This window comes from Pinus tabuliformis, chromosome 7, assembly GCF_031772625.1.
Source record: "Pinus tabuliformis cultivar Carrire ecotype Pingquan chromosome 7, CPIR1, whole genome shotgun sequence".
Taxonomy (NCBI): Eukaryota; Viridiplantae; Streptophyta; class Pinopsida; order Pinales; family Pinaceae; genus Pinus; species Pinus tabuliformis.
Genome location: NC_142293.1, coordinates 411592894 through 411615862, shown reverse-complemented (window position 1 = coordinate 411615862; position 22969 = coordinate 411592894).

Here is a 22969-nt window from a genome sequence, read left to right as displayed (position 1 = left end):
TATGATAATAGATCCATGTTCTTGTATAGTGTTATGCTACTTTGATTCTACAGGTACTCTGTGAAGCTGGGTGTACAAGAAAGCAAGTAGCAAAGGACTATCAGAAGAGAGAGGAATCGAACTAGGAGCCAAGCGCAAGACATAGGTTGGTCTCCTTTATTCTTCTCTCATCTATCTTTCATAAAGGAAAACGAAGGTAGTTTTACTTTATTTGTTTCTAAGGTAGCTACCACACCTTAGTGGGATTAGCAGTTCTGCATAGACACTTTTCCTTGTAACAGCAAGCTTCCTCTGATCATTGCTATTCTGATAAAGATCGTTCAATTTTTTCCACATCGAAAATGGAGTCTCCTTCCCATGGAGGCTCGAGACAATGTGATCTCGAACTCCCTCCAAGAGGAGTCTCCTAGCTTTAGCCACACACTTCTTCCATTCCGCCAGTTGAGTAGCATCAGTCGGCTTCTGGACTTCTTGATCAATGAAGTCCTTTAGACCATTATCTTCTAATATTGCCTCCATGTGATCTTTCCAGGCTATGTAGTTTGAGATGCCATCAAGAGCATACTCAAGCCTCAAACCATAGAATTCCATCGGTGAAATAGATGTGATAAGAACTTGAGATATATATCCCGAATAATAACCTTTGAATTTCTCTGGCTTGTATATTGTTCTTCCTTGATCACCTGTGCTCTGATACCATGTAGAAATTTCTCTACAAACTAGCTAGCTCACTAATATCATGTAGAAAGTTCACCTACAGATCCAACTGATATATGTAATGTAATAAAGCATAATACTAGATCTACATCTACCATAAACTTAGCAAAATCTTAATTGAACATGAGCAACATCAAGCATGAATAGATATAACTAAGAAAGATTAGTAACCAACCATAACATAGAAGATATAACCTAGGGAAAGCATCAGCCTAAAACCTCATCTCTGTATTATCAATCAAGTGGAAATCCTCAACAACATACAAAAAGAATCAGCTCAAAAGCTATCTTTCTCTCTCTGGACTCTGATGATGTAGCTCATGGACTATCTAGGCCTGAATATATAGGCTCCACAAGTCCTCCAAGCCCCTATTTCCTTGCGCATTTTTGATTGGGGTCCAATTACATAACATGTGTGAATTGGCCCAAATCATACCTGTTGCCACCTCAGGTCCAACTACGCAGTCATAGAAGGAAGAAGATTCCTTCCTCATGCAAGGAATATTCACTATGAATATCCTAGCATCTGATAGTACACTATCCCTCATCTAATCTCAACTGGGTCTCTGTCTGAACTGACCTGCATCAGTTATCCATGAGAGAATACTCAATTATCTAAAAATAATAGTTGCCACATGCATGCAAGCATCAACAAACTGTATCTCATTAATTTAACAAATTGTTAAATTAATCTAACTGAACTTGACCAAGTTAAACTAAGTCAACTGATCCTCTCAATATAGAACTCATCCTTAATTCCTCAATCAGTGGAGAAATTATTGCATGTTCTCACAAGGACTTCAAGTTTGATTTACCTTAACTAATTAACTCATGGAGAATTAATTAATTAATATTCAAACTATTGGTAAGACCAAATTCGAATTTTACTTCCTATTTTAGACCAGGGACTGTCTAAAAATAAGAATCCAACTTGAACTGCTAAAAATAAAACTTCTATTTTTAGCACTTCCATTTTTCATTCCCTGTTGCCCAATCCAACACTGATGCCCAAACTTCTACTTTTAGCAGTGTTATTTTTAGCACTTCTATTTTTAGCAATTTCTTGTTGCCAATTTTCAACATTATGGAACAAATTCTGAAGAGCCATCCACATCTCATGTGCATTTTTCTTCCTAGAAAAATGAGGTATTAGGGAATCCTTCACACCATCTAGGATGATCAATCTCACCCTCGCATCCAAATCATCATATATTTCCAGGTCCTTAGGGTCAGTTGGCTTCTTGATCTATTTCTCCATTAACTCCCACAACATGTTGACTTGTAAGACCAACTTGATCCTTTCCTTCCAAGGAATATAGTTGGAAAACCCCTCCAACTTGTTCTCATACTTGAGACCTACCTACAACTTAGACATTGTAGTAAGACCAACTCCCTCTCACACTATACTTCATTGCACACAAATCTGATTTACTTACTTCCAAAGTAGCTCAGACACACTCTGATACCATGTTGAATTTCCATGAACTTCAGTCTATGTTAGAGTCTTAAAATCATTGGTGCTATCAAACCAAGAATCTCAACCATAAACTTCTTTTCACAGTGGAAATATGAAGTAGTAAATCACATATGCACAAATATGAATAATACAACAGTCTATGGTATACAAGATACAATGACAAACTTCGTTGTAGATTCTATGTCATATCTTGTCCTGTCGGTCCTTCGCTTCCATACTGCTCACTAGTTTCCCCTTAGTCCTTCAAAGGAAAACACATCAAGACTCCAGGAGGTGTTTTGGGAAGTTTTAATGTCTACGGATAAACGCTTAAACCCCTAAACTAGTAGCTAAGTCTAGAACAACAGTGCAAAGCATTCTCTACCTTTTCTATAACGAATAGATTAAATAAGATAGTAAAGAAGCCTACCTGTAGCTTTCACTTACTCCTTATCTCCCTTGACCAATTCTGTTGCTCCTTTCTGTACTTAATCCGCTTGAAAAGTACTTGCACACAGACAGAAGAGAAAAACCGATTAAAGCATATGATAATGATCTATTGATTAAACATAGAATGGAATCAAGTTCATAATACACATATGAAAGAATCAATGGACAATACAAACATATGGAAAAATCTTTTAGCACTTTATTAGTAAAAGGAAGAGTTACAACCCAATTTTCTCGATTCAGTATCACTCCTCCACTTCAATCCCATCCTCTCCTGATAACAAGAAAGACATTTTGACATCATTACAATACTTGAAAGCAACTCAAGTCTCATACTAACAGCATCTCCCTATAATTCAATGATTTCTAGCCCCTGATCACTTAGATGAGTGGTCTTTTTATAGGTGAATGAAGGAAGTTATTCCATAAATGGTGATAATGAATTCCCTCCCAAACTTTGAATTTAGTTCCATGGAGGAAGGGATAAATGGATTGATGTTCCTTAACTCCCTTCCTCATCCAAATTTGAGCTCAAATGAGTAGATAAACTTGGGAAGCTTCTAGATGCACCTAATGGATAAGAATATTCGCAAACCCCAATGAAATTTTGCTCAAATTCACCCAATGCAGGCGAAACAGGGCTCAAGTGTGCTACATAGCACCTAGACAATGTACTAGACTGCACTGCAGTGCACCCTAATGAAGGCCTTCCTGTGCTAATCTTCTAAGAGGCAATTTTTGGATGATTTTAGTCATGGAATCTCTTAGGAAGGAGGCATTCTGATGGCTGAATTCATTTAGGGCATGTAACAACTGAATTAGGGTTTGATGGGCCCTAATAGTATTGATCTGTAAGTTGGGGTTGATGTGCCCAAATGGATCTGTAACAGTTGCCCCCTAAAGTATGAAGTCGTAAATATGTATGTCGAGTGAAACACTTTACAATGTGGAGAGGAGGTTTCGAAGTGGAAGGTGACCTGCATCAATTACAATACATATATCATGATAGTTTGATTTTTTCTCATGAACTCGTTGAGGGAAGGCATACCCGTGCTCAGCCTATAAACTTTCATTACATGTACAAATATAATCGTCTACAGATATAGACCAATGAATGGATGACCATGAATGTAAGGCCATTGTACATTTGATTTAGTACTCCTAAAAATATCGTAGCCCTGATGGATGAAACTAGATCTGGGTTCTTCCATCTTCTTTAGTCTTTCACTCAAGTACATGTCTAACCATGTGAATAGATGATCTGAATTCAAACATGGGAAGACATCGTTTGATTACTAGCCAATGATGTAAGCTATTAATAAATGCGAGAGGAATCACCAATAATGATAATGACCCTCAAGGTACTATAGTACATTCCAGATGGTGTGAATAAAAGATTTGATGTCGAACACCATACAAAGTCTTTCGGTCGAAGGCTAGTGATGTCAACCTATCGCCAAAAGTGAGAAACCTGCCATTTTTGTATGCAAGCCTCAAGGTACTAAAGGGGTGTTTCTAAGTAAACTTCTTGGATGATGTGCTGATGTCGATGATAAGTGACTCATCGTAGGAGGGCCTTGATGTATCCCACATGAATGACACGAAATGAGGTAAATGATTTTGGAGATGAAAAACGACTGACGACAAAAGGTTCAAGAATGGCGGTCATGAAAATGAAGGTTTACGGTATTGCAAAGGATGAAGTTTGAATTGAATGACTTCTCTTGAACATTTCGGTGACACTAAGATGAATTGGTAGCATTGACCCAAAACAAAGTAATGGATGGTATGATAGACTAATGGTGTGATAACCATCAAGCTAAATGACCCAACCCACATAGTCACGGTGATGAGGTGAAAGTGTCATGTTCAAGAGCAACTTGCTACCATAAAGTGTTTCCCCCTTTTTCCAATTTTCCCCAGTCATTGCTAACCAGTACCTCTTTATTTTTTATCAAGCTTGATGAGGATAACATATGCCTGTTGTATAATTCCACTCATCAGGTGAATCCATCGCTATTTGATGCTTTAACGAGTCTAGCGAAGGTGAAACTCGATCTTGTCTAGATGGACAAGTTTCTCGCTATTTTATGTTTTTAACAAGTTTAACGACAAATATAGCTCGGTCCTTTTCATGTTTAGAGAGTTTGAAAAGGGACGAAAAGGAAACTCCAAAAGTTCTTTTTCGTAGATTAATCTCTCAAGTCCGAAAAAGTGTAAAATAATACAAGAGAGATATCATTTCCAATCCTTTAATGAGCTGGAAAGGACAAGCATTCGACAATCTTTTCATGTTTAGAGAGTCTAAAAAGAGCTAAAAGAGGACTCCAAGGGGGGTCCTTTTTCGTTTTTAACAAAGCTCAAAAAAGAGATAAAAGTTTGCTTTGTGGTCAAGGATGTTCAATTTACATTTGAGCACATCAATTTTTGCATGTCAATTGTCAATCCTACTCAAAACACCATCAAAATAGATTAAAAATAGTAGTTTCATGGATAAAATGAATAAAAACTAAAGTTTACTTGATTTAATGTGCAACAAATAAACATAAAACAAGTTTTACAGTTCATTTTTAGCATTTCACATTTACCCTTTGATTTTGGTTCTTTGGAGCAATTTTTACCTCGAAGTTCACCAGCTAATTGCGGAGGATTCAATGTACCATTCCTCATGTCGTCTGGACCATGTAGGAGCTTGTTACATAGTATTTTGTCATCGACCCTGGATCCCCTGATCTTGGATAGAGTCGGTCCCTGAATGACATCTGTTCTTTGTCATATACCAAAATATGTGTCCAAATATTCCATATTACTCAAGAAGATTGCCTAAGCTCATTAATCCTGAAGTTGACCCCTTTTTACCCATGTTTCAAGATTGTCACAGGACATCAGTATCTTGCCTGCGATGATAGCCCAGAATGAACTAATGCCTCGTAATTTTGTCTTTGAGTCTCAGTGTTTGACCTGTGACAACCCAGATCTAGCAAATTAGTTCAAACAGAATACTTCTGGGTGGTTTTGGAGCTGGTTGTTGGGTAAAAGGAGTTCTCCTATCCTCATTTGAGATGGTGGTTCCACCTTTTGAGTAACCTCCCTTGAAGAGAAGCTTCCTCTCCCCTCATTTATGGAGGCTCCTCCTCTTATAAAATCATCCTCCATGACTATGATCAGCTACTTCTTAGTTAGCTAGTTCTTGGTTTGTTGGATTGATAGCTTACAGTTTGTATTGCTGATAGCCTAGTAATAGCTTGTGAGGTTTGAGAATAGCCTTTCATGTTGTGGATTGATAGTGTGAAATGGTTTTGTAAGAAGGGGAGCCGATGGAGGCGCCCTCATCAATAACAGTACGATGAATATTCTTCGAGTTAACAATGACTTGAATGAGAAAAGCAATTTGATGAGGCAATCGTGGCACATGGTTCTCAAGATCGAATGTAATTAATTTCGAATCGGTCAGGTCAATGCCACCAATGGCTGATAGCAGAGACTTCCGTTGGGGGGGACAACTCTAGAGAACTTCCAAAGCAGACATAGTTGAAGGAGCTTGGGCTAAGTCTTCAACAATACTATAGTGTTGCGTGGCATGAGCATTGGGGTTATAAGAATATTTCCGGAGAACTCCCTTAGTAGGAGGTCAAATGATAGACTCAGTGCTGGGTTGTTCAATATGAAGAGGGCCAGAACTGGACAAAGGAACATTTGAAGGAGCTTCAGGTTCCTTTCCAGCAGTCAGAGGATATTCTTTCGCTTGAGTATTCACATGAATAGGGATAGTCCCAGCCATAAAAACTTGGGAGCCAAAAGTGGAAGAGGACTGAGGTTGATTGACCACCATTTGAGTTTGCTGGGAGGGAAAAGGTTCTTTAAGTACAATAGGAGTTCCTAGAGTCCCCTTAAGAAAATGACTAACTTCAGATCATCTAGGACAGTCTTTACTGTAGTGATCCTCGTCATAGATAAGACAAGGATACTTGGGTTTGTGTTTAGAACCATCACCAGCTGGAGGCTTAGGAGGATCCTGCTTCGGTGGATCGATTTTATTTTTACCTTTCCCCTTCTTCTTACCTTTCGAAGTTTTATTTGTTGCAATGGTATTAACGACATTGACTTCAGAGGTTTTGCCAGTATTAGATGTGGACTAAGAACAATTTTCACTAGGAGCGGTAGGTTTTTGCTTTGCAGGAGTCGTGGAAGACTTTGGGAAGATGAAGCAACAAAATCAATAACACCATCGATGGAAGGCGTTAGCGGAGCTTTAGAAGTTCCAGGTCGCGGAGCACCAGGCAAGAGATCATAAAGCATGCCATATTGGGAATAAACCAAATCGAGATACTGAGCATGCACGATGGCTTTCTCTTCAGTAACACATGCCCCCATAGCAATATCTCGGGCTATTAGACCGAAAAATGAGGTAGTAAAATAATCAGTCAGAAGCTAATCAGGGATCCAGAACTTAATCAAACGATGCCAGCTTCTCCATTCATGAATATGATCGGAGATGTGAGTATTCATGTCCTGTTTCAAAGAAGTAAGGAGATGTGTTCCCATTTCATAACGAATCGTTAACTGAAAATGGTTAAGAAACACCATCGAAAGCAAATTGAAGTCTTGGGAAGTTCCACAAGCGAGTTCAATATACCATTTCGCAGTGGAACCAGTGAGATTCCTTTGAAAAAGACAGAGGTGGATAGAATCATCAAGCCATGAGTTATATGAGCACCATAGGTGATAAGTCATGACATGTGCTTGGGGGTCCTCTCCAGATTTAACATCAAATTTAGGACAATCACCGGGAATTTTGGTCAGAACTGGTGGCCAATATGGATTATGAAGGATTGGATTGTTCATCAACTTGGACACATCGGGCAGTTCCAAGGTTGCCAGAAAAGGTAATTGAGGGTTAAAGGACATCATAGGCCTCTGATAAGGGCTAGTGTTAGGGTTCCACCTAGAGCCTGGTTGCCCCCATGGATTTTGTCCATAAGGGTTTTGCCCATAATGGTTTTGTCCAGAAGGGTTATAGTCGGGTGGTTTTGGAGCTGGTTGTTGGGTAAAAGGAGTTCTCCTATCCTCATTTGAGATGGTGGTTCCACCTTTTGAGTAACCTCCCTTGAAGAGAAGCTTCCTCTCCCCTCATTTATGGAGGCTCCTCCTCTTATAAAATCATCCTCCATGACTATGATCAGCTACTTCTTAGTTAGCTAGTTCTTGGTTTGTTGGATTGATAGCTTACAGTTTGTATTGCAGATAGCCTAGTAATAGCTTGTGAGGTATGAGAATAGCCTTTCATGTTGTGGATTGATAGTGTGAAATGGTTTTGTAAGAAGGAAGCCTTGTTGTGATTGCCTTAGTTTCATACTTGTGCTTTTGGGTGAGAGAGAGTCATCAGTCTTTCTGGGAGACCTTTGAGAGTGAATGGTTATGGAGACATATTGATTAGACCCTTCAAGGAAGCTTGCGATGTCAAGGTGTGGTTGTAAGCTTTACTGTTGTTTATATTAATACAATCAATGGTTATTTCCTATATCATGTATGAAATGTATGTTGATAGCTTATGGTTCCTTGACTCTATAAGTAGATAGTTCGTTGTTGTGCTCTATTATGTGTTTTGTCATTTTCATATGTTGTTTCAAGTGAATCATTCATTAAGGAGAAGAAAGCGATAGCTGAAGTGACGTGACGAAGACTTCATCGAACACCGGTATAAGGTAGGCCTCTTCAACGATAACTATTTAAGGAATTAGCTATTTTCTTTGTCTTGCTGTGACTAGATCCACTCTAGGGCTAGAGGGGTTGTCTCTGTCCACAAAGGGAACATACCTGCATCACAAGCCTATCAAATGAAACCTAGGCCCAAGGCACAATTTGGACCTCAGCCGCAATACGGTCTCCGAGTACCTCAGCAACCCCAAGGGCAACCTGAGGGTGCTCCGTATCAAAATTATCAGCAACCATAGGTCAATCCTTATAAAAATTATCAGCGGCCATATGCTACTCCTGTTGATCAAGCTGGTAACCAGGCTCTAGGTCAAAATCCAGGACAACAACTAGGTTATGGCATTAACCCACCCGACTATAACCCTTATGGACAAAACCATTATGGGCAAAACCCTTATGGACAAAATCCATGGGGGCAACCAGGCTCTAGGTGGAACCCTAACACTAGCCCTTATCAGAGGCCTATGATGTCCTTTAACCCTCAATTACCTTTTCTGGCAACCTTGGAACTGCCCGATGTGTCCAAGTTGATGAACAATCCAATCCTTCATAATCCATATTGGCCACCAGTTCTGACCAAAATTCTCGGTGATTGTCATAAATTTGATGTTAAATCTGGAGAGGACCCCCAAGCACATGTCATGACTTATCACCTATGGTGCTCATATAACTCATGGCTTGATGATTCTATCCACCTCTGTCTTTTTCAAAGGAATCTCACTGGTTCGAAGCTATATTGAATCTCTCGCCTCCTGCTTCTTTGCATCAGTTTCAAAGTTTGTAGGGAAAGGCCAATTTCCTACGTCGCTTCATCCCTAACTACGCCAAGATTTCTGAAGGTTACACGCATCTCCTTAAGCATGACACTCCATTTATTTGGGATGACATCGCCCAAAGGTAATTTGAGCAACCCAAAACACTTCTCGTTTCTTCTCCTTTGTTGCGTCCACCCGACTATCATCGTGACTATTTGCTTTATCTAGCTGCCACTGATAGTACTATTGGTATGGTTTTGGTTCAAGATGATGATGATGGTTCCAAGCATGTTATCTATTATCTTAGCCAGAACCTTCTCGACACCGAGACCCATTATGCTTATGTCGAGAAGCTCACCTTGGCAGCTGTCCAAGCTATCTAACGCTTTTGTCATTATATTTTGTAGTGTACGACGACCATGATTTCAGATTGCAACCATATGACCTACATTTTGTCACGTCAATTGGTGGGTGGCAAGTACTCGAAATGGATTGTTATCCTTCAAGAGTTTGATTTGGAGTTTACTACTGCCAAGTCTAAAAATTCACTAGTCTTTGCTGAGTTGATTTGCTCGTTACCGTCTGCTTCCACTCCCTCTCGGACAGAGGATTGCATTCCGGACGACACACTTTTCTTGATCATTACCCTCGATCCCTAGTATGGTGACATTATTGTCTACCTCCAGATGTCTTCCTTTCATCCTGATTTTTCTAAGGATGCTCGGCGACGCATTCGTCACCATTCTCAGCCTTATTGTATTGTTGGAGACATTTTATATCATCTCGATGTTGATTCAATTCTCCGTCGTTGTCCGAATTTCGAGGAAGCTAAAAGAGTCTTGAATGACTGCCACTCTGGTGTGTGTGGTGATCATATTTCTGGTTATGCTACTTCCCAAAAAATCCTTCGTGCTGGTTACTTTTGGCCCTCTATTTTTAAGGATTTCATTCTTGTTGTCCGTTCCTGCCATGCGTGTCAAATTTACTAGGAGAAGATGCGTGCGCCACCTTCCCTTTTGCATCTTGTCATTACCGTAGGCCCTTTTGCTAAATGGGGCATTGATTTTATGACATGTAACGCTCACTTGGATGGGGGGCATGGTTATATCATCGTTTCTATCGATTATTTTACGAAATGGGCTAAAGCGATGCCTACATTGTCTAACGACGATATGATAGCTATGCAATTTCTATTCAATCTTGTGATTACCCAGTTCGAAGTCCCTTAGGCTATAGCCACTAATCATGGTTCCCATTTCAGTGGTTACATGATGACTAAGTTGACAACCCAGTTAGGCTTACATCACGATAGTTCGACGCCTTGTTACCCTCAAGCCAATGGCCAAGTCGAAGCCGTAAACAAGGTGTTGGTTACTATGCTTCAGCATACCATTGGAATGTACAAGTCCAACTGGCATTTAATGTTGTTTTCTACCCTATGGGCCTACTGTACCTTGGTTAAAGATGTGACCAGATTCACACCATTTCAACTTGTTTATGGTCTGAAGCTACACTCCCAATTGAATGTGAAATCCCTTCTCTCAAATTAGTTGTTGAATTGCTCCCGAACACCTTCTTTATCTAGAATGGCTTGACGAGACTTGTCGACTTGCTTATTTAGTTATTGAAGCACAAAAGAAGAGAGTCAAAACTCACTTTGATCAGATAGTCAACCCATGTTCCTTCACAGAGGGAGATTTAGTCCTGTTGTATGATCAAGCTAATGACAAGCTAGGGGCAAGAAAATTTGAACCCATGTGGCATGGGCCCTATATCATTAAACAAGTGTTGCAAAAAGGGGCTTATGAACTAATTGATTATGAAGGTAACCCTTTAGATAAGCCCTGGAATGGGATTTATCTTAAGAAATACTATGCATGAGTCTTTCGTGCATTGCTGTGTACATAAGTGTGTTTTTCATTTTGTACATATTTGGCTTGGTGTGTAAGTGTTTGCCACTTATTGTGTCCTTTTTACTTCTTATGCAAATGTCTATCATACCTTATATTGGTTTCACTGATGGTGCCTGTCAGAGTACCCATAATCTTTCCTTCGCGGCATGGGTTATCTACAATCCTCATGGTGAGTTAGTGGATCTTCAAGGTGTTTTTCTAGGGTGTACCACAAACAATGTCACTGAATATAGCACCGTCATTGAATTACTGGCTGAGGCTGTTGTCCTCAATATTCATGCATTGATTGTGAATCTAGACTCCCAACTTGTTGTTCTTCAACTTAACGGGCATTATTCCATCAGAAATCCTCAAATTTTAAGGTTGTATTTACGGGTTCGCTTACTGGAAAGGAATTTTGATTATATCACATATCGACACATTCCTAGAAGACTAAATACATTAACTGATGCATTAGCGAACCAAGTATTAGATAGACATTTGCGTAATTTATAAAAATCATAAGCAAGCATTCAGACACAATAAGTAGATACAATAAAACATAGATAGGTATATATCATGTGTTGCGCACTGTGGTGCCGAATATATATATATATATATATATATATATATATAGATATATATATATATATATGTCCAAAAAATATATGTGTGTTCAGTTGCATCACGAGACACATGTATCTCAAAATCTATGGAAAAAGAAACCTAGAAATCTACTATGCATTATGCTCTCTGTAGCAAACTACTACTCGGACCACGCGTCTAAGCAGCCGGTGCATCTTGTTCGAAACCCCTGCGGTATGTTGCTGGTACTGCCCGAGAATCTCCTTAAATCCTGCATAGTCTAGGATTCCCTCAGTTAAGCCCTCTAGGTTACGGGCTATCTCGTCCTCGGCCTCTCCACCTGGAGGTGGTAAGTCAATCTCCCTGTCAACCCTCCGGGGAATAGAAGATAGACATAGGGGTCTCTCAGGTCCAACATCTACAAAGATTGAACATAATAATTAGGACATATATATTTAAAAGCCCAAAAAATTACAATGGTGCTTTGTTGGTCAAACTGAGTATCTTACCTCTCTCCTCCCACTGTTTGCTAGGAGGAAGCAACATGTCCGGATCACCTTTGAAATCCATCCTAGCATACGACTAATCCTCAACTATAACTTGTTGACAGTTCATCCACTCTGTTATCACTCAGATTTTCCTTGAAGTTGTTGGGAAGAGGAAAGGGGCCTGAGGGTACAAAATGTAGCCATTCTATACCCAGAGAGGGCTCTCTCTTTAAGTTTTAGCTTTGTTTCGAAAGATATTAGGCTAGTTATGAAAATTGTGGGGTTTTGATTGTATTTGGTGGTGAAATTCAATAGCAGAGGGGTAGGACTGAGTAGTTTAGGCCATTGGGCTAATGGAGTCAAAGAGGATGGCTTAACTGGATTTGGTTTCTTAACAAGGGATGGTTCCACAGGGCAAGATAGCTAAACAGGGAGCAATAGAGACTTTTCAAAGATGTGATGGGCTTAAAAGGGATGAAGGGAAATTAAGAATCCTTCACCATATTTTAAGAGGGGGAACTTGAATGATTACCAATAAAGAGAAATTAAGAATTCTTTACTAAATAATCAAAGTTGGTAAACTAGGAAATATGAGCAATTAAGAATTCACTGCTTATGCTAGTTTAGAGGAAAACATTAAGAATAACAACGATTGAAAATAGATTGCACTCAAGCACTTTCTAGATTATTCTTTTTTGTTTATCATTCAGATATGAATTACAGTTGATATAATAAACAAGAAAACTTTAAAACATGAGATATAGAATACTTATTGATCCAGTGTCTGACACATGAATCTTGTGAAAAGTCCTTTGTATTAATTCTTCATCCAGCTAGCCATACAAAATTTTTCCAATAACACTTTATTCCAAAGTAATTAGCATTACATCAATGTCTAAGAATCCACCCTCAATACTCCAATTGAGGGGGTATTTATACAAAAACTTTACAAAAGATATCTCATAACAAAGTGAGATATATTCTAGGATGACTATCAATAAGTTACAAGAAAAATAGAGACATATGGTCTCATAGATAGAAGAAAAGGCAAACTGATGTTGTGTTGTTCCTATTCTTATGAATGTGCTGGAGGCAGGCCCTATGATTTGGCATGCTACTGTCCTCTTTGTAATTCTGTGTTGGCTGCCCTGTTTTCACCGATACTCTTTACCTACTCTGATACTCTTTGACCTGTTTGATCTCTATTCATCATTTTTACCATTATTGACTATAGTAAATAACCAAAATTTACCTATTACCAAGGATAATTTACAAAATTTCTAACATTTCTTCCCACCATTGTGGTTGTGGTATTCTCATTTTTTGAAGTTTCCTCAGGGTCTCATCAGTTTCGGTGTATCTGAAAAAGGTAGGCTGAATTGGAAACAAGTGTTTTATTTCATGCTCGACATAGAATAGGTTCTTTAGGCTATCATAGAGAACTCCGTCTGTAGGCAATGCTTTTGATGTTGATGCACTTGTTGATGAACTTGCTTGGTTGCCTGCATATTGATTCAATTTCTCCACATAATCTATATGCCTCATTAATTTGTCATCGATAACTAAAGGACTAGGCAACCCTTTACTCTGCAAAATATCAAATTTCTTCATAAAAGCATGAATTTCTTCTTACATGTCATGGCATATTCTTTCTAAATTTTGCATCAGAGTCCTTTTAGTTAAAACCCTTTTCACCTCCAGAATTGTCCATGTTCTGTCTTGAATGCCTAGTTCTTCAAGCTGGTACTTATTCTTGGTATTCAAAAAATCTATGAGCCTGGTGGCTTCCTTAGGCATATTTCCTAACTCTGCTCTTGTCTTTTGAATCTCTTCTTGGGTTGCCTTTACTAAATCGACTTCTTTCCTTTGACTATCAGTAGCCTCTTCAAAAAATTCCTCCTCTAAAAGAGGATTTAACCTTTTCCTTTTTGCACCAGGCTGCTCTAAGGGTCCACTGGTAGGGGTAGCTACTTCCCTGTCTCTTTTCTTACTCCTTTCCTCATTCAGAGGAGTCTGCAAAATTGGAGGTTCTTCCACATTTCCATGAGTTGGGGGAGTTTGCCTTTGGGTTTTTTCCTTGGAAGTTTCAGGCTGTTTTGACATTGTATATTGCTCTATGGCTTGAGTGCTAGTCTCTAGCCCCTTTCCCTTAGATGTTTCTGTAGCTGGTGTATTGGTCTGCTGTGAGTGTCTTTCAGAGGTCCCGACTACTGAGGCACTTATTCTGATGATGATTTCTGAGAACTATCATAATGTACCTGCCCAAAAGAGTCTAAGTCAAGATTCTTTTCAAGATCTCTCATTACATTTTCAATATTCACCTGTTCACTCTCAGCAGCTACCAAGGTCCCCTCTTTCCATTCATCCATGTTGGCAAACTGTTCAATTTATGGGATCCTATGATGCATATAGGGGGACAACCTATTCTTCATTCTTATATCATAGATAAAGCCTTGAGGGTCATATGGGGCCCAACCAAAACTCTTTTGTAATCTAAGGTAGTCTTCTAGAATCCTTTCTGCTGCTTGCCCTGCTTCTCTACTGTTGCAAACAATGGGCCTATTTGATGTTTGATCCTGAGTTGTGCTTTCTTTTTGGCTTTGGTAAAATGGATCAAATCTGCATTACACATCTGCCTATAGTATTCCAATGTGAATAGTCGCATTGGAACATACTTTGGTAATTTGAAGGGTGAAAGCTCATAACCATATATCCTGAATTCGGTGAAGTTCTGATATAGGTACCAATCTCCCACTTTGTACTGTTTAGAAAGTTGAAGGGTCTTTCTAATATCACCACTGATCCTGGGAGGGGAAACCCTTGTTAACAAGGTAGTTGCTGGATGAATGAATAGGTCAATGAATTCATTATAGGAGTAAGGGGTTTCAAAGGAATCATGGAAGACTGCTGACCAGAAGATTACAAACTTTGGATTTCCTCTGGTGTCAAGTATGAGGACAAGGAATGGGAAATTTTCTGACTCATAAAAGAGCATAAGATGGTAGATAAAGGTGTTATACTTGAAAACTCTATCATTTTCCGATCTCATGAACTGGTCATGAATCTTGTTAGCAATGTAGGAGGCAAAGTCATATTTGACAGCAGGGGGCTGTCCAGGAGTAAAAATTGACAACATTGCTAGGGTTACCTCATCAACAAATTCACTAGTATTGAAACCTATTATTGATGATATCATGTCGATTATGAGTTATCCCATATCAGTAAAGAAAGTATGCAGGTAAGGAGGTGGGCCATCAGGCTGATGTTTTGGTGACATGAAAGTTTGATAGAGGTGATTGAGTTCCTCTTGGGACAATTTAGTTGATTTCTCAAGTAAATCTCCCATTGAAAGGGGAATCAGGGCTTGACTGGGATGAAACTATAACATTTCATTAATTGACTCAGCAGTTATTCAAAAAATAATGGTTTGGCTTGGGGACATGACCACTCGGCGATTAGGGTCATAATTGGCATGGCAATGATGAATTATCTCTGGGAAAACATGGACTGAGGGTAGAAAATACATAGGAAGGTTGGATTCCCATAGTCCTAGGACATCAGAGCCATTTAGGTAGTTATCTCTGCTCTGGCAAAAGACTTTCAAGTGATTTTTGTCAGTGATGAGGTCCTTTATCTGGAAGTCCCTATCAGCTAAAGGCAGATAGTCTAAATCTTTGTGGGGAGCATTTAGGGGTGCAACATTCAAAGATACAAGGGTTTCCATGTCTGGTTCTTGTGGATTCAAATGGAAACAATGATTTTTCTACAAAAAATGGGCAAAACAGAGGGTCGGCGACTTATATGATGAAAACAAAGATTGAATTGTAATGAATTTGGGTCTTTTCTGTCAAATTACAGTGGAAAACGAGAAATTGTAGGGTTTTATTGGGAATTTGGATAAATACCTGTGTTCGGGGGATGAACAGTGAAATTCAGGTACTGGTTGTGGCTAATAGGCTCTGGGCTGCATCAGCTGCAAGTTTTGAGCAAGTTGGCGGTTGAAAACCTCAGATAGTTGACCTCGACGTTCTTTGCATGGGAGCACAAGTTTATGGTACAAAACAATGAAAACGACATTTGTTTGTTTTATTTACAAAATCAAGGGTTGGCGGGGGTTTTTGGTTTTCGGGCGGATGACGTCAGCAGGGAGTGAAGTGACATTTTTGTCATATGTGGGAAAGCGGTAAGCGGTTTCGTATCACACCGCTTTTGGGGATGGGCGGTAATTAGCCGGGAGCAAGCGATTCCATAGATTTTGCGACGCGTGGCGGAGGCGCTGTGTGAAAACCACTTTGTGATTGCACGCTAACGTGCGGTCACAAAGGGGTGCGCGATATCAATGATAGCCGTTGGATGTGGGAGGTGTGATCGGACAGATAACGAGAGGCATGATGTGATGGGATTTAACAACGGTAGGCCCAACACAATTAAGTTTTAAATAACTATATCAGGGGTGGTATGATAGGTCAGGGAGGTTCTTAATTAACCGTGAGGGTTAATTAATCCCTTATTAATGCAACGGGGGATTAGGGTTGTTAACTAGTTACGGGTTAACTAGTTAATCCCGGTTTAAAATGTATTTATGGTTATAACTTTAACCAAAGGGGCGGAATATATAGAAATTTGGGATTTTTAATAGTTTAAATAATACGGGACAAGGTGAATTTTTGTACAGGAGTTATATAATATAAGTTAATAGTTAATATGATAATGTAATGAAAAGGCGCCAAGTAAAAAACAATAGAATTGTGTATTTAACTTAGGCTTGAGTGAAAAAAGTGTTTTTATGGGGTACTGTGTAATTTTCCTAAGTAAAATAAGATTTTACTTAGGAAAAGACTTATGAAAGTAAATGAATGATTTATGGATGGTTTTAAGTACTTAGGTTTTTAAATTATTGGGTCGAGGGTCCAGTCCCTCTAGAAGTCAAAGAAATGCTCTGAGCTCCTCCAATTTAGCAAATTCCTTGGTCCTTAGGGGAAATTAGTGAAAATTTAGGGGAAAATGAAGGGGAAAGTTAAGTATTTGACCTTGCTTTTCTTGAAATGCTTTCAGTGTAATGTCTGCCTTGTACTTTCGATGAAAGTAAAAATTGACACCTTTTAAAGTCATTATTCATCACATGTAATTCTGCAACATCATCTACCTACCCTACCTACTTTACCCTAACATTTTTTCTTCTTTATTTGGGTGCACTTAGACTGGCAAACCCTTATCAAATTTTTCTTTTCTTTTACATGGAGATATCTATCTAAATCTAGCCTTATTACATCTAAGGGCTCATATTAAATGATTGAGCTCCTTTTATTCACTCTACCTATCTACTTATTTGCCAAGATTAAAGAGTTTCAGATTCTATTCTCTATTTCTAAAACATGAAATTCAAAGATGAACTAGCCAAGCTTGAGCTATTTGACTGTTCATCAACTGTCGCATAAGTTAACAAGCTGAATACAATTGTTTATTGCATAAGAGTAAAAAGTAGTGGCATTCAGACTTGCACACTTTCTTTGGTCTTTCTTTTGGTGGGGTTCATTTTCTTTCATTTTTTTGGCCATATTTTTTATTCTTTTCACCCTTTGATCTTTCTTTTAGATTATACCCTCTTTACATTTTTTAAGTTTTTTGATTTTTTGAAAATATTGAAAACATTTGCAACAAGTAAAGGTATGAACATATTACATAGCTCATCAAGTCAATCATGATATATGACACCTATTGGCATAGGAGCATAACACACTCAACAAATTCTGGACCCCATGATACAGGCTAGCCACCGCCTCCTCGTGGCATCATGAGAGCCCAACGATTAATCCGTGTCTTTCGTGGTCCTGGCCATCCCACCATTATGTCCTATCTTTGGAGGATTGGTACTTGTTCTAGCATGAGTGGTACTAAGATTGAACCGTAGCCGAACTATTTCGTCTCAACCCGATAGCACTTTGTCAGTTGTCTCTTTATATTGAGAGACACCACCTCTGCCCAGTTAAACATGGTAGGATCCAAACAGTCTTGGGCTAACCATAGTTGGGTCTTGGTCACGTTGGACACATAATCCTCTATGGGTTAGTGTTGAAGTGGAATAGACTAAGGAAGTCCAAGAGACCTTGGGATGTGGAGCCCAACAGTCATACCATGTACTATAAATGTATATCATTTGTTAATAAAAAATGTACTCTCATGTTTTATCTTTCATACTCTTTCTGCCATGTGTGTGTTTAACATGGTATCAGAGCAAGTGTATTCTTGCCCTGCATAATTACTTTGAGCCATTTGTTTTATGGACTTTCTGTGCAAGTCATTTCTGCCATCAGTTCTGCATTTCATGAATATTTTCTCAGCTAAATTCTAGCTACAATCTATGTCATTTCTCCAGCACCATTTTTGGCTTCCAGCTCCATTTTGTAACTCCCTTCTTCCATTTCTTCACAAGTTTGTCCTACATTTTTCTGCCAATCTGCCTATGTTCTGCCTATTTTGCAGAATTCACACCTCTGCTCTGACATGGTATAATATAATATGCTTCCCATCCTCCAATTCAGTTTCCCATATAATACGCTGCCCATCTGACAGAATTCAGTTTCCCATATAATACGCTGCCCATCCTCCAATATAATACGTTGTAGTAAACGTTGTGGTAAACGCTCCAATACGCTACAACTACTTCAGTAAGTTTCTCTAGTACGCCCCTCCATACACCTCGCCTCCTCCCAATATACGTTGCTCCTTGCTCTAATATGCAGCCAGCTCTCATATAATCTGTGGTGTCAGTTGCCTGAAGCCTGCTCCAACTGTCCATACAGTGTCATATACATTTTATTCTCTCTGAATAGTCCACCCTCCAAACGGTTATGCTTGGTGATATCGTTGGTCCGACTTGCTGGAATGGAATTGTTGGTGGCTACGGTGGTGATGGCGGCTCTGATGGTTCTTGGAGGAGATAACCATGGTGTTTAGAGCTTGATTTTCTTTGGTTCTTATATTTTCTGTGGCTCTAATTGTTCTGTTGTTGGCGAGGGACTGTGCTTATTATAGTTGTCGGTGGGGATCATGATCGTGGTTTGGTGTAAACAAATGTCTTGTTTTTTATCATGGCTCAGAGGCCATACCTGATATTGAACTAGACTCCTCTTGTGTTAAACATGGTGGCCTCCCTCCACACTGCATTTCTTTTATGCGTGGTCATTTGACATTGGAGCGTTCGAAAGCCGATATTTAAGTTTGATTTTATTGGCGTGATGTGCAAATGTTTCCATTGAGAGTTTTGGAGTTATATATACCTTACGAATACAAAACTCATAATGGCGACTAATATTTATGTTTAATTTTATTGATGGAGATGTGCAATAAAAGTATATACATTTCCAATGTCATATACACTATTTCGTTGTCTGATATAATGTTGTGTGGGATCTCTTGGTTTCAGAACTGCGTGGGATCTCTTAGTTTCAGAGCTGCATGGGATCGATTGATAACGCTGCGTGGGATTGATTGAAAACTGGAGCGCGGTGATATTAAATGAGTTGAGAACACATAAACTGTGAACCAGTGGTATTGTAGTGGACCGGAGATGATTCAAACAAGCCGGGGCGAGGAGTGTAATACCAGTAAGTAAACACAAGCATAAGAGAATTCAGAGATCTACTCTTTGATGATCATAGATGCCAAATGACTCTTGGCATTCCCTGGCCAAACACTTTTGCTCTGCGATAAAGAATTATGAGGGATTCTAAGAAACTCGGTGCTTACTTAGAAAGCCGACCCATTCACCTGATCACCTGCTTTTGAGGATTTGTGTTCATGGTTCAAGGTCTCAAGTGGAACCGATTTAGGTCTGATGCTAATTCTGTCAGCAGGATTTAGGGATGGAAAGAGTGATTCAATAGTTCCTATTGCTACATATTTTCCCATTGATGCTTGAAATCACTGTCAAAATCGTGGTTTTGGAGAATGGATTCCCTGTCGTACCTCTGAGTGGCGTCAAACAGGTTATCCATCTATACCTTGCCTCCTTCTTCGACGTTCCTCTGCAAAACCAACCACAGTACCACCACTCTTTTCTTTTCTTGCTCCATTATTTATGAGTTGAGGTCTTTTGAAGAATGCGTTGGTTACACCACCACTTTGGCTTTCCATCTTTACTACGCAAGTCATACGTATTGCAGCCTCCTCCTAAATAAGGCTTACCAACCACCATACATCGCTTACCATTATCAAAAAGAAGTTGTTCCATGTATTTTTGATTGCGCTCTGATTTTGCAATTTAAGCAATGGTTCTGGAGCAAAATACGACCCATGTTCCATGCTCATTTTGATTGTGTCTAAATAAGGAGGACTCTGAAGTCGAAGCCGAAGCCGAAGCCAAATTTGAAGTTGATTAGTTGACATATTCTGAAATGATCGAGTTCTGTGATATTTTAGAGTCTAGCGTGGAATATCTATCTTGAAAATTGAAATCCTGCCAATAGTTGTTAATACTATATTGACTGCGTTATGTGTTGGTCTCTGCGATGAGTTCTATGCATTGGAATGATCGTTGAAGACTCCAACAAATGATGCGTTGAGTAAGGAATTAGTGTATTTTCAAGCTAGCATTAATTCTATGGTTTGGAATAGTCTAAAATGAAGATGAACCATCATGTATGTGTTGGTCTTTCAATACTTGTTAAGAGGTTGATTGAAGCATTACATTTAATTTTTTAAGCCCTGCATTATGCGTTTAGAATCCTTTTATTAAGGTTGTGGTATATGATGGGAATATATACCATATATTAGTTTCCTTGAACTAAAAACAACATATCTATGTTATATATTCAGTGCAAGTCCCATTTAGTGTGTCTATGCTTTAATCTTTGCATAGTATACGCTGGTTCATATGCGTGAGCTTGTATCATTATTTTTGAAGACAAAGTTATATGTCAGTAATTTTTTTACAGTGACATTGTTGTGAAATGGATCGAATGAGTGATGTATTTGTTGTAGATCTAATACCACTTGTTATATATCTGACCCAGAAATAATATAGATCTGATAAGAAAATATAAGATAATGCAATTAAACCCAAGAATAATATGAAATTATTCTTTATTGATCAAGCCCTTAAGGTAGGGCAACACCATACATTCACTCCTTAAGGAAGGAGAACACTCCACAAGCCATATTCCTGTTCATACAATAATCCTTGACTATTCCTTGACATGGAGTCTCTAGCCTCTATATAGGCCTCATACATACAATACCATGGGTCATTACCATGGTTCCCTCATACCATCAACTAAACCCTTGGTACCCCATATTATCCCTCAACCTCCCTTGGTACCCCATATTATCCCCCCCTAGGTATATAACACTCCACCCCCCTTAGCATGTTTCATCCCCGAAACATGGGAAGAACACAAATAATAAGATCTACTCAAAAGAGTAGTCCATTGGTACCATGCACGTGCATCTAGCCATCCAAGAGAAAGGAGAACCCTCGATCTCGCTGGTGCCTCACTCGCTTGAGATGGAAGTTGATCGTGGCAGCTCTTCTATGTTGATGTGTAGTAGGTGGATCTTCGCTCCTCGCTATCCGTCATACGGGGGTTGTTGTCCTTGTGGCTAATTGGTTGCCATCTTGTTGGTTGTTTTCTTGCGGGGTGATGTGGCTGATGATATGTTGAAGTTTTAACCCACGGTGTCTTTTTCTTTAATTCACCTTGCTGTGGTGCCCGTTGTGGTGTCTTCTTTTCCAATATGACTTCAACCACTGAGCCCTCCTCTGATGTATCAACACCTGTAACCTTTTCTGCTTTAGCCTCTGTTTGTGTTTGATTATCTATCATCACTGGCTCATCATCTAATATGTCAGACCCTGGAACATCTTCTGCTTCAGCCTCCTTGCACTCTACCTGTTTATTAATGGAAATATCCTGTAATGTAATTTTCTTCTTTTTATACCACAGCTTCAGGAATTTCTTCTGTACATTAATATTGATAGTACCCACTGATTCCATCCAAGGGTATCCCAAAACAACATCCATGTTATCCATATCTGAAGCATAAAAATCACGATGGAACACATACTTATCCATAGAAATCTTCAAATCCTTGTACACTTGAACATCCTTATCATCAACCTGTGTATTTTTAATTTGCTTTGCTGGAACTTGCAATTTTTTTGCAAAATTAACATTGATAAAATTATGTTTACAACTAGGATTGATAGAAACAATGATCTTCTCTTTCTGAATTAATCCATGAACCTGCAATAAGGATATACCAGTAGGAAATAACCCCACATGTTTCTCCTTATCTTGTTTTCTAGCATGAGACCATCTGTCTAAAAGTAATTTTTCAAATTCTTCATCGGGCAGGTTGGAACACTTCTTTTGGTTAAGTAATCCCCACCATGTGGTTGCCTCATCTCTAAAGTTCTGCACTATCCACCATTTCCAATTGTTGTTCCATAACCACTTCTGTTTTTTTATGTATTCTTCAATAGTAGGACCATTATCTTTTCCTATAAATAATAGAACCTTGCTAGAAGCCATGAAGAGGGTTTGGAAAAAAAATGGTGAAAATTTGAATTTGTCACAAGTCTGTCAATATTGGTCAGAACCCCTATTATGACCTGTTTTCAGAAATGGAACAATCATTCTTCATCTACCCATGTGATATAAATCTTGATCTAGACACTAGAATTTCAAATCTATGCTGCAACTCTCCCGCCGTCACCCAAAATTTATGAAAAAAGAGCCGATTTTAAATCAGTGATATCTCCCTCATCCGGACTCCAATTCGACTGATTGTTTTTTTCAAATTGGATATTTTTTCACAAAGAATCCATATCTACAATTAGATTTTGCAGATTGTGCACTAGGACGTCCAGATCTGCACCGCAAACTCGCTTCCTTGAAAAATTGTTTGCAA